This window comes from Hyla sarda, chromosome 9 (genome assembly GCF_029499605.1).
Source record: "Hyla sarda isolate aHylSar1 chromosome 9, aHylSar1.hap1, whole genome shotgun sequence".
In the NCBI taxonomy this organism is placed as follows: domain Eukaryota; kingdom Metazoa; phylum Chordata; class Amphibia; order Anura; family Hylidae; genus Hyla; species Hyla sarda.
The window spans coordinates 187,218,376-187,232,236 of record NC_079197.1 but is presented as its reverse complement, the minus strand read 5'-3'; positions in this window follow the sequence as shown (position 1 = coordinate 187,232,236).

The following is a 13,861-nucleotide window of genomic DNA, read 5'->3' as shown; positions in this document are numbered from 1 at the left end:
AGCCTTCTGATGTAGGCGCAACGTCTCCATTGCCGTGACCAGCCATGTTTTCAATCATTTTTTGGAGTAAATGTAGGAGTGGAATTACGTTGGTCATGGCGTAATTCGAGCGACTAACAAAAAATGTGGCTTCCTCAAAGGGTCTCAGCAAACGGCAGGTGTCACGTATGAGCTGCCACTCGTTCACATTGAAGTTACACAGGGGAGTACTCCTATCTGCTTGTATCATCAAAAAATCTGTGATGGCTTTTCTTTGTTCGTATAGTCTGTCGAACATATGCAGGGTGGAATTCCAACATGTGGCAACGTCACAAATGAGACTATGTTGTGGGATACCGTTCTGACGCTGCAGCTCAAGCAAAGTGTGCTTGGCGGTGTACGAGTGGCTGAAGTGCATGCACAGTTTCCTTCCCATTGTCAGGATGTCTTGCAAATGGGGTAAAGACTTGATGAACTTCTTGACAACCAGATTCAACACGTGTGCCATGCAGGGCGAATGGTTCACTCTTCCCATTGTCGGTCACCATGGTTCCCATTTCCAGATTTCGTGGAGTAAGCCATACTCGGATTTCTTCACGAATGAACTTTAGCAGTTCCTCCCCTGTGTGACTCCGTTCGCCAAGGCAAACCATGTGAAGGATGGCTTTACACCGTTGTGCCCTACGCACATGGTACGATGAAGGGCCCCCGAGATTTGGACGTTCAGTGGAGGCTGAGGACACGGGGGAGGAGGAGGAGGCGGAGTCGCACATTGTCAAAGGACCAACTGCCTGTGAGCGAAGCGTGGAGGAGGAAGCGGTGTGACCTGTCCATATTGCTGTTGTGGCTGTGCAGGAACCACATTTACCCAGTGAGCCGTAAAAGACAAGTATTGTCCCTGACCGTAGTTACAGCTCCACACGTCGGCGCTGCCGTGCACTTTTGAACACACCGACAGGCTCAAGGACTGGCCCACCTTCTCTTGTACAAACTTATGCAGGGCTGGTACTGCCTTCTTCGCAAAGAAATGACGGCTTGGGACTCTCCACCTCGGCTCTGCACAAGCCATCAATTCCCTGAAAGCTGCAGAGTCCACCAGTTGGAAAGGGAGGGACTGCAACACCAGCAACTTGGACAGGAGCACATTTAATTTCTGTGCCGTTGGATGAGTGGGCGCATACTGTTGTCTCTTGGACATGGCTTCGCCTATCGATTGTTGGCGGAATGGCTGACTAAAAGCGTAAGAAGCAGGAGCGCCAGGAGGAGGGTTTGACACAATGCTCCCTTCGGCTGAGGTGGTGGAACCTTTGCTGGAGGACGGAGGGAGCGGATGGCAACTGGGTGATGCGGCAGGCTGGACCACTACATCGGAGCCACGGTTATCCCAGGCCGCTTTATGGTGGCAAATCACGTGTTAACGCAGGGCCGTGGTGCCCAGATTGGGACCCTGGCCACGCTTCACTTTCTGCCAACAGATTTTGCATGTGGCTACGCTAAGGTCCTCCGGATGCTTTATGAAGAACAACCACACCGCAGAGTAGCTGGTTTTCCCACCCGCAGTCCGCACTATTTGACTGCTATTGGCGCCGTCTCCAGGAACCCCTGTTCCACTACCTCCCAGAATGGTAGCTTGCCGACTGACTCTTGACTGGGGTTGTCACATGTCGCTTGTGATGATGGGGATGAGTGTGCAAACCAATTGACGAGGAGAGATGGGTCGACGACACGACCGCTGGGTGTTAACGGGAGCTCAGGCCTATTGCTGCGACTCCTGCTGCCACTCGCCCCAAGTCTGTGCCAACTCTGCCTGATGTATGTAGGCCTCTGCCCCTTCTCTGTGCACGTCCTGGCACTTCCCTGCCTGACATACTTAGTGCGTTTATGAGGGTATAGAACAGCAGCAGGCGATTACTTACGGCTGTCCTTTCACAGTATGTAGGCCCTAGACAGATTAACAGTTACTAAATAGTACACTCCTTTGTTGTATGTATGCCCTTTGCAATGATGAGCGCACTGTTAAGCGTATTTCTACGCAGAAAAAAATACTTTTTTTTGTTTAATACACCAGCTGGTGTATACTAATGTGTGGAATAGCACTGAATTTAGCACAGAGACAGAAATACAGGTACTAAAAAGTACACTCCTTGGTTGTATATAGGCCCTTTGCAATGATGAGCGCACTGTTAAGCATATTTATACGCAGAAAAAACTTTTTCTTTCATACACCGGCAGGTGTATAACGTGTGGTATAACACTTAATTTAGCCCAGAGACAGATTAACAGGTGAAAAATGGTAAAAAGGCACTAAAGTCCACACTAATATGACTTATTTCTGAACAGCAGCAGGACCCAACTGGGCAGCACCACAGAATTTTTTTAACAGGGATTAAACCCTAAATTGCACTCTGTCACACAATTGTGAGAATCAGATTTGTGGAGCAACAGAAAAAACTCAATTGGGCTGAAAAAAGAGGAGATTAGATGCTCCATACAGGTAAAACAGCTGTGAGATCTATGACGCAGGTGACTGCTGTGCTGCACCTCTATGTCTGCTATATGGAGTAAGGAGAATACCAGGTTTTGCTAGAATTGTTCTCGGTTAGAACTGCAGCAACACTGTGCCCTGTGTCTTTCCCTAATGCTGATGTCACCGCATCTCGTAGTGGTCGGATGCTGTAGAACGCTGTTGTATGCGATCAGCACACAGACATGCAGTCACTTCCTTTCCCTATCTCGTGTGGAGAAGAAATGACCAGAGGGAAGATGGCCGCTGATTATATAGGGCTGTGACATCACAGGGGTCAGTGAACACTGATAGGCTGCATCTGACATGTGATTCAGGGTCAGCCCGCCTACCTTAATTCCCACGCCAGCTTCCCGCCCTCCCATGGTGCCTTGCCCCATGTACTGACATGTGGAGCCACCATCTTAGGTCTAAAACAGCCTAGAACGCAGGAAAATGGAGTTTAATAAAGTGATTTGTGCAATCGAATTGCGGCGAAGTTTGTATTCAATCAGAATCAAATTTTTCCTGAAATTTGTAATGAATTCGGGTTCGTCAGATTCGATTCGCTCATCTCTAGTACTCACCGGCTGGCGTTTTTCAAAAATTACAGAGTTTTTAGTCTCATTGTAGTGCATTTTCTGTTGTTCTAGACGAATACTGTTTAAAGAGTAGTGTAGCGTATTGTAATACCCTCATAAACGCACTAAGTATGTCAGGCAGAGAAGTGCCAGGAAGTGCACAGGGGAGTGCACTTCAGGCAGATGTCGCAGCAGACTAGGGGCGAGTGGCAGCAGGAGTCGCAGCGAGAGGCCTGAGCTCCCGTTATCAGCCAGCGGTCGTGTCTCGACCAGCAACTGATCTGCTGTCGTCGATTGGTTAACACGCTCATCCACATCATCACAAGTGACATCTGACACCCCCAGTCAACAGTCGGTGGGTTCCTCAGACACAACCCTCAGTTGGCATGGCCCGGGAGCAGTCCCTGTCCTCCCATTGCCTTTGTCCTATGCTGTTCCCTCTCCTAAAGAAGTATCTTATGCTGTGGGTTCAGCTCCACTATTCAATGAGGACGATCTAATAGAGGACAGTCAGCAGCTACTGGACAGCCAAGAAGGGGAGGAGACATGCGCCGCTTGCTCCGCTAGCGGCCAAGTAGTGAGGCGGAGAGTGACGGAGGCGGTGTTGCAAGGGTTCAGGGTCTTGAGGCAGACACTGTTGGGGAACCTGAGGAGGACATCAGTGACGGGCGCACAACTGTTGATGATGATGAAGCCGATTGCAATTGGGAGCTGGGTGCAGAAGGGGCTTCATCATCATCATCAGGAGAAGAGGGTTGCAGGTTACCCCTGAGGCAGCAAGGCGGTAGCACGGTTGCAGTAGTGGAAATTCTGGAGCTAAACATGCCCGCGGGAGACCACCTGCTTCGCGGCTGCCTATCTTTCCGGGAGGTAGTGGAACAGGGGTTCCTGGAGATGGCGCCAGTGGCAGTCAATTAGTGCTGAATGTAGGTGAGAAAATCAGCTATTCGGCGGTGTGGCAGTTTTTCATCAGGCATCCGGAGGAGGTTCACGTAGCCACATGCAAGATCTGTTGGCAGAAGGTGAAGCGTGGGCAGGGTCCCAATGTCGGCACCATGGCCCTGCGTCAACACATGCTTCGCCACCATAAAGCGGCCTGTGAGAACCGTGGCTCCGATGTAGTGGTCCAGCCTGCCGCATCACCCAGTGGCCGTCCGCTCCCTCCTTCATCCAGCCAAGGCTCCACCACCTCAGCCGAAGGGAGCTGTGTGTCAAACCTTCCTTCTGTCACTCCAGATGCTCCTGCTTCTCCCGCTTTTAGTCAGCCATTCCGCCAACAATCCATCGGCAAAGCCATGTCCAAGAGATAACAGTATGCGCCCACTCATCCAAAGGCACAGAAGTTGAATGTGCTCCTGTCTAAGTTGCTGGTGTTGCAGTCCCTCCCTTTTCAAGTGGTGGACTCTGCACCTTTCAGAGAATTGATGGCTTGTGCCGAGCCGAGGTGGAGAGTGCCAAGCCGTCATTTCTTTGCGAAGAAGGCAGTACCAGCCCTGCATAAGTTTGTTCAAGAGAAGGTGGGCATGTCCTTGAGCCTGTCGGTGTGTTCAAAAGTGCACGGCAGTGCCGACGTGTGGAGCTGTAACTACGGGCAGGGACAATACTTGTCTTTTATGGCCCACTGGGTAAATGTGGTTCCTGCACAGCCACAAAAGCGACTTGGACAGGTCACACCGCTTCCTCCTTCACACCGCTTCCTCCTCCATGCTCTCGCTCTCAGGCAGTTGGTCCTGTGACAATGTGCGACTCCGCCTCCTCATCCTCCAACGTGTCCTTGGCCTCCACTGCATGTGCAAATCTCAGTGGCCCTTCAGCATACCATCTGTGCAGGGCACGGCGGTGTCATGCTGTTACTCACGTGGTTTGCCTCGGCTAAAAAGTGTTGGAAATAATGGCCAGTCAGGGCAATGGAGACATTGCGCCTACAACTGACGGCCACATGATACATTTGTTAAATTTGGTCCTTTGTACCCACACGCCTGGGTCCGGGACACTCAAACTTTGATTTAAATTTCAAATAAAAAAAATCTGACATTTCAATGGTGTCCTCATGCTTCAGCCAACTCCAGGCTGTGTCATTCAGGCAATACATGGTTTACTGATGCCGCTGCTGGGCCTGGGTCTGGGAATTCAAATTTTATCATTGGTAGCATCCACTATCCAAAATCTTCTTCAAAAATTTCAAAAATTGTTGTGTTTTTTCTTAGGGATTGTGAAGCCCTGGTGTGTACTCATGCCTCAGCCAACTCCAGGCTGTGTCATTCAGGCAATATTTGGTTTAATGATGCCGCTGCTGTCCCTGGGAATTAAAATGTTATGATGGGTAGCACCCGCTATCCAAAATCTTTTTCAAAAAATTTCAAAAATTGTCGTGTTAGTTTCTTAGGGATTGTGAAGCCCTGGTGTGTACTCATGCATCAGCCAACTCCAGGCTGTGTTATTCAGGCAATATATGGTTTACTGATGCCACTGCTGGGCCTGGGTCTGGTAAATTGTAATTTTATCATAGGTAGCACCCGCTATCAAAAATCTTCCTCAAAATGTTTGTGTTTTTTTTTAGGGATTGTGAAGCCCTCGTCTGGTGTGTACTCATGCATCAGCCAACTCCAGGCTGCGTCATTCAGGCAATATATGGTTGACTGATGCCACTGCTGGGCCTGGGTCTGCTGGGCGTGTGGGTACAAAGGAACAAATCTAACAAGGAGTCACTTGTCACATGGCAGCGCAATGACAGAGCCTGGAGGTGGCATCAGTATGAGGAGACCATATAGTGTCTGAATAGCACAGCCTGGAGTTGGCTGAAACATAAGGAGACAATATAGTGTCTGAATTGCACAGCCTGGAGGTGGCTGAAGCATGAAGAGACCATATAGTTGCTGAATGGCACAGCCTGGAGGTGGCTGAAGCATGATGAGACCGTATAGTGACTGAATAACACAGCCTGGAGGGGGCTGAAGCATGAAGAGACCATATAATGGCTGAATGGCACAGCCTGGAGTTGGCTGAAGCATGAGGAGACCATATAGTGTCTGAATGGCACAGCCTGGAGGTGGCTGAGGCATGAGGAGACCCTATAGTGGCTGAATGAGACAGCCTGGAGGTGGCAACAGCAGCGTCAGGAGTCCTGAAAGTGACCAGGTGACAGAGTGGTGCGGTGGGTGGCAATACCAGTACCCGGTGATGAAGGTTGGTGAAAAAAGGTCTGATGCGGAGGAATTTTTGTAACTGGGGAGCAGCACCTTAAATCTGTTTGGCACTATCCATATTTGTGAAGTGTTGGTGTAGCAGCATGGTCAATCTACTCTGAGGCAGCTGGCATTGGTGGCTGGAAATCCTGGCTGATCCATCCCTGATTCATCTTCACAAAGGTCAGTCTCTCCATTTTAGTGGACTGACGAGTTCGCCTTGGGGTGACTATGGCCCCGGCCGCACTAAACACCCGCTCTGATGGCACACTACTGGCCGGGCAGCACAGCTTTTCCAGGACAAACTCTGCTAATTGTGGCCACAAATAAAGTTTGGCTGCCCAGAAGACCAGCGGATCTTCAAGGTGTGTTGGCATGGCCATGTGAAGGTATGCCACCACCTGCTGGTTCAGGTCCTGCTCCAGGTCTACCTGCTGCTGATGAGTTGCTTCACTATGCAGGTGAAGAAAGGTACTCATCAGCGATTGTAGACTCAGGCTGGTGCTGATGGAGCTGGTACTGCTCCTGCCACCCCACCCCTCCCCAGCAGCCATGGCAGTATAGTTCCCCCACATTAGGTTGGACATATACTTTAATTCCCCTACATTAGGTTGGCAGTATAGTTCTCCCACATTTGAACACAAACGGACAAATTTGACCTGGGAAAAAATTGTATTTATTCAGTACATCAGTTGACCCAGGTACTAGCAATGGCTACAAGTGTGTGAACTCCAAACATGAATAGCAAATAACAAGAAAGAGAGAACGGAGTCACTTATAAAACATACATCATTTTATTAATTCCGTAGAATGTAAGTACATAAAAAAATAATAATTAAATGTGCTATTTTTCAAAGAGGAATGAGGCTAAAAGGTGGTGTCACCGGCTCTGCAATAAAGGCTGGGGTATATATAGTGTTTATATTACTGGATCCACCACAATGAAATAGAAATGGTACAATAGTCTTGCACACAAATTTGCACAAAGTGTTTAGCAGCATGTAAAAAATATATACAAATCTCACAGTGAGAACAAAAATATTGCATGCCAAATAAAGTGCAGTGTGCATGTAAACAAACATAACATTGCAGGGATACAGATCAATATAAAAGTATACCGGAGTACAGCAGTAAATAGCAGGGACCGGGACAGCACCACTCCAACGTACGTTTCGGTACGCAACCTTCGTCTGGGAGTGGCTCTATCCCAGTCCGACTGTCTATTTATATCCGGGAACACCAATCAGATTGTATTGTAAGACTAATAATATAATCCTCACCTGTGGCTGTTACGATGCACGCGAACGCCGGCCCCGCTGCCGCTCGGAAACCGGAAGGAGCAACGTCACATGACACGGCAATGTGAGGAATCACATGACCGTGCCATGACGTAGACGCGACTCACCCGGAACTCCGGCAGCGCAGAGACGGCGCACGCGCACCAGCGACAGGAGCAGTGTCTGTGATCAGCAGAACACTGATAGATCAAGCATATCCATACATATTAAAGGGGTACTCCGGTGAAAACCTTTTTTCTTTTAAATCAACTGGGGGCAGAAAGTTAAACATATTTGTAAATTACTTCTATTAAAAAAATCTTAATCCTTCCTGTACTTATTAGCTGCTGAATACTACAGAAGGATTTTTTTTCTTTTTGGAATGCTCTCTGATGACATCACGAGCACAGTTCTCTCTGCTGATGTTATTATAATAATAATAACGCTTTATTTATTGTTGTCCTTAGTGGGATTTGAACCCAAGTCCCCAGCAATGCAAGGCAGTAGTGCTAACCACTGAGCCACCATTCTGCCCTTAGCATACATCTGCTATGCACGGTTGCTAAAATGGACAGAGATATCAGCAGAGAGCACTGTGCTCGTGATGTCATCAGTGTTCCAAAAAGAAACAAATTTCCTCTGTAGCATTCAGCAGCTAATAAGTACTGGAAGGATTAAGATTTTTTAATAGAAGTATTTTACAAATATGTTTAACTTTCTGCCACCAGTTGATTTAAAAGAAAAAAGGTTTTCACCGGAGTACCCCTTTAACAATAACATAACATAATATAATATACGAGATTGCAATAAATAATAAAAAGTATACTAGGTGCCACACAATAAATTTAGATTTGAATTAGAATAAAGCGTGAATACATAAATGGTATGTGATTCAGTGTGTGTGTATGAGAGAGGTAAGTATAGTGACCTATATGTAGGGAGTATATATAATGTATATAGGGCAATAAAGGAGATCTCCTAGGGTCAGGTGGGATTCTATATGGAATGGGGATGTCTGAGTGTAATAAAAAATGTGTGTGAGCCAGTGGAAAATAGAGAATGAAAAAGTGACAGGACAAGAGAGTGATGGGATAGAAAATTATATAAAAATATAACATTCTATAAAAAATAGAAAAAGGTAATGAATAAAGTGGAGTGATGAAAAATATAAAAGAATAATATTGAATGTGAAAAAAATTTGGTAATTGATAACATGATAATAGTTACCAAAGGAAAGGGGAGGAATATGTGGTATAAAAAAAAGTGTCAAATTGAAATTACACACGTGAAAAAAGTGAAAGAGGGGAAGGTGAAAAAGTAGTGAACAAAAACTAAATGGTGCCAATGAAGTAAAAAGTGTGTATAGTACACATAATCCCCATACCACCTCACCTGACCAAAGTATATAAACCCGTATACTATATCCAACCCATACATTGTAAATAGATCAACTAGTGGAGGTAAATAAACCAAAAATTATAACACACCAGCCCATATCCAAACATAATGAAGGAAGAAATGTATATATATATATATATATATATATATATATATATATATATGTATTAACATAGTGGAATGGCATCTATGAATCCAAAGTCCAAAATCTTGAGTATGTAGACATCTATAAAGAAGTAGAAAGCAATCTCCTATTTACATCTGTGTCCTCTTAAATCGTCGGCTTGTGTCTTGAAGGCTTGTTCCGAAGAGCAAATACGCCGAGCGCGTAGATACTGGCCGTACGGTATGGCTCTCACAGTATGTGTCGGATGAGATGATGTAGAATGTAGATACGAATTAACTGAAGTCTTCTTGTGGAATACATCCGAGTGCAAATATCCTATTGGATCACGCTAGAAAGAATCTTTTTTTTTTTAAAGTAGAAATTTTTATTTTCCTTAAGAGAGACATATAAACAGTTGTGCAGTAACAAACAACAATCAGTTGAAATGCTTACAAAAGGTAATCAGGTTGGTATCTCCGATCTATAAAACCATTGCGTTGGCATAAAGACTGCGAGAAAGCATACAAGATTGTAGTCGTGCTGGTCACAAGTCAGTCATGAGAGACATGTATCTAGAGGTGAGCGTGGATACCTAGAACAACTAACTATCAAATCGGAGTTATGGCAACTGTTTTAGAGAGAGGTTCAGAGAGAGGGAAGAAAGAGAGGTACTAAGGCAACAGGATAGTGGAAAAGAAAGAGAAAGCTAGAAAGAATCTTTTGATTTAAGAGGACACAGATGTAAATTGGAGATTGCTTTCTACTTCTTTATAGATGTCTACATACTCAAGATTTTGGACTTTGGATTCATAGATGCCATTCCACTATGTTAATACATATATATATATATATATATATATATATATATATATATATATACATTTCTTCCTTCATTATGTTTGGATATGGGCTGGTGTGTTATAATTTTTGGTTTATTTACCTCCACTAGTTGATCTATTTACAATGTATGAGTTGGATATAGTATACGGGTTTATATACTTTGGTCAGGTGAGGTGGTATGGGGATTATGTGTACTATACACACTTTTTACTTCATTGGCACCATTTAGTTTTTGTTCACTACTTTTTCACCTTCCCCTCTTTCACTTTTTTCATGTGTGTAATTGACACTTTTTTTATACCACATATTCCTCCCCTTTCCTTTGGTAACTATTATCATGTTATCAATTACCAAATTTTTTTCACATTCAATATTATTCTTTTATATTTTTCATCACTCCACTTTATTCATTACCTTTTTCTATTTTTTTATAGAATTTTATATTTTTATATAATTTTCTATCCCATCACTCTCTTGTCCTGTCACTTTTTCATACTCTATTTTCCACTGGCTCACACACATTTTTTATTACACTCAGACATCCCCATTCCATATAGAATCCCATCTGACCCTAGGAGATCTCCTTTATTGCCCTATATAAATTATATATACTCCCTACATATAGGTCACTACACTTACCTCTCTCATACACACACACTGAATCACATACCATTTATGTATTCACACTTTATTCTAATTCAAATCTAAATTTATTGTGTGGCACCTAGTATACTTTTTATTATTTATTGCAATCTCGTATATTATATTATGTTATGTTATTGTTGATATGTATGGATATGCTTGATCTATCAGTGTTCTGCTGATCACAGACACTGCTCCTGTCGCTGGTGCGCGTGCGCCGTCTCTGCGCTGCCGGGGTTCCGGGTGAGTTGCGTCTATGTCATGGCACGGTCATGTGATTCCTCCCATTGCCGTGTCATGTGACGCGGCTCCTTCCGGTTTCCGAGCGGCAGCGGGGCCGGCGTTCGCGTGCATCGTGAGGATTATAATATTAGTCTTACAATACAATCTCATTGGTGTTCCCGGATATAAATAGACAGTCGGACTGGGATAGAGCCACTCCCAGACGAAGGTTGCGTACCGAAACGTACGTTGGAGTGGTGCTGTCCCGGTCCCTGCTATTTGCTGCTGTACTCCGGTATACTTTTATATTGATCTGTATCCCTGCAATGTTATGTCTGTTTACATGCACACTGCACTTTATTTGGCATGCAATATTTTGTTCTCACTGTGAGATTTGTATATATTTTTTACATGCTGCTAAACACTTTGTGCAAATTTGTGTGCAAGACTATTGTACCATTTCTATTTCATTGTGGTGGATCCAGTAATATTTACACTATATATACCCCAGCCTTTATTGCAGAGCCGGTGACACCACCTTTTAGCCTCATTCCTCTTTGAAAAATAGCACTTTTAATTATTACTTTTTTATGTACGGAATTAATAAAATTATGTATGTTTTATAAGTGACTCCGTTCTCTCTTTCTTGTTATTTGCTTCTCCCACATTTGGTTGGCAGTATGTTCCCTATGGGTGCATGCACGGGACGCTACCCTTCCAGCAGTCCCTGCATTTTTAAAGCATCCTTGTGTCCCGAAAAGATCTTTCAGGACACAGGGATGTCCTTAATACTGATCTGGGAAATGAATGCCCTGTTGCACCCCCCCACCCCCCTTCCTGCCTCATTGCAGCCGTCAAGCAGGCAGAAGCGGTCAAACTGACACTAAAGATGGCATCAGACACAGTATAGCTGAACAGGTGTTTATTAGTAAAGCAGATACTGTGAAAACAGCTAGCCAAGATGGCTACAGGTGCAGTCCAGACAGGAATCGTGGTTGGCAGACCAAGTTCAATTACAGGAGAGACTGGTCAGGTTCCAGTGGATGAGACAGAGGCAGGTCCAGTATTCAGGCAGGGATCAGCAGAGAGACTTCAGGTCAGGCAGACAGGCTACAGAGACCTTAGCAGTGCAGGATACAATCCAGAATGCAACCTTGCTGAGGCCAGGAACATCCGGCATGGCAGACTTTTATAGGGAGTTCCTGGCTGAGATTGGAGGAGGATCCATTAGGGAGTGCATGCTGGCTCTAGAAAACTCAGCCAGTTCTTGCACACGGCCACTAGCGAATAGGGTGTAAACTGCAGCAAGAGATACACCAGAGCAGGAAGACCAGGAAATACAATATACACATGGCAAAGAGAATGCTGCCCGACACTGATAAGAACCGGGACACACGTGTCTATGTGGTGGCCCAGTACAGGAGTTGCACTTATGGTATATATTTTAAATTGTTAACAAGTGCCTTATGTTATGTATGAGAATGTCTTTGTAAATGTTATATGCCTTTAAATGTTGTTATCAAGTCATGTAACCACGGAAGGTGTCAGTGACCAGGTCACTTTAGGACCCCTCCAAATTGCTTCCTTATAAAATTAGGGAGTAGCTAGTTCAGTCAGTCTAGAGTTTGCTGAGGAACAGTCAAGACCTGAGAGTGTCTGGTGTCCTGAGGATACAAGGCCTAGTCACGCAGCGACACTTCCATCACCAAGTGCCCCACAGGTGAATATCAAAGCCTGGTAAGTTAAACAAGGGGTTAAGTCTAGTCAGTCCTAGTCAAGTCAGTCAAGTCTGTCTAAATTCAGCGTGGGTCTGCAGCATTCTGTCCAATTCCACTACAAGTTCCAGTGAGCCTGCGTCTCCTAAGTCACTGATCATCTCCTTGGACCTAACTGAGCTGTAAAGACTATTCCATCTGTCAGCCTCTGACACGCGCCTAGCCTAGGATCCAGCGGCCATAACTCGGGTGGTGCAGAGGTTAACCACACCCTGGTGTCACAAATACAAGAGGTTAATGCCATCTGCCCCTAGGGTAATAACATCTGCCCTCATCACACCCGCACCACAACTTTTGCCATCACAAACAGGATACAGGTGTGCGCCTTATGCGAAAAGTCCACCCCCCCCCAGTCTGAACTGTTTCCAGTATTACCGAAAATTTGCACACTGATGCGAAAAGATTTTGTGCCAGAAAGTGTACGGGACTTTATCAGTGAAACTTGTATGTTGTGAAGCGCTTGTGAAATAGAGGGGGAGGTGAAGAAACGTTTGCTATCTACCATTATGAACAGTACAAAAATAGTTCCCACCATGTGTAAAATATGTGCTGAAGTTATGCTGCGTAACAAAGTGCTGGCTGTACCTGAAAAAGTTAAAGATATGCAGGAGAAGTGCGCAAAAATGTCCCGCGCTGGTCAGCATCCCACCCCTGGGCGTGGAAGTCATGTTGCTGTTTCGAGTCCTAGGTGGAACCAGAAAGATCCACCCCTTGTTGCTGGGGGAGCGGAAGTCAGCGATGCACCACTGATGTACTACCGGCGGGCGGTCATTTTACCGAAGTACACTATAAAAGAAGCAGCGCCGCTGGACCTCTTCAGTTTTCTGGATGTCTATGGAGAGAGCTACATGGCAGAGGAGTAAGCAAGCACGAGATCTGAGAGTCCTAAGATGGCGCAGAGTGCCCGAAAAGTCAGAGTGGTAGAGCTCAGACGTTCCAGGAGCTGGCGGACCAGCTGCAGAAAATTTCCATTGGGGCCAAAGACGCCTGTCTAAAAGTCCCACTGCCTGATGATTAAGGAGAGTGGCCAGTGACTCCGGCAGGCGGAACACCTGCATCGTCCCATGGAGAGTCGCCGGTGAGGCTTTCCCCCCCATCACCGGACCAGGGGACCCAGAACAGAGATCCACACAGAGGAGTCAGATGTGTGTACCCCAGCTGAGGCCGCTTTCTCTACCCTTCCATCTACACCTAGTTCGGAGCCTGCCCTGTAGGTCCAGAAGCCAACAGCATGCCCCCGGTCACCACCGTTGCCCCGGTGGATCTTTGGCGATGAGCCGCCAGTTATCTAGTACATGAGACAGTAACTTCTACTCCTGCCAGGGAAGTCCCATCCCCCAGTTCCGACCGCCC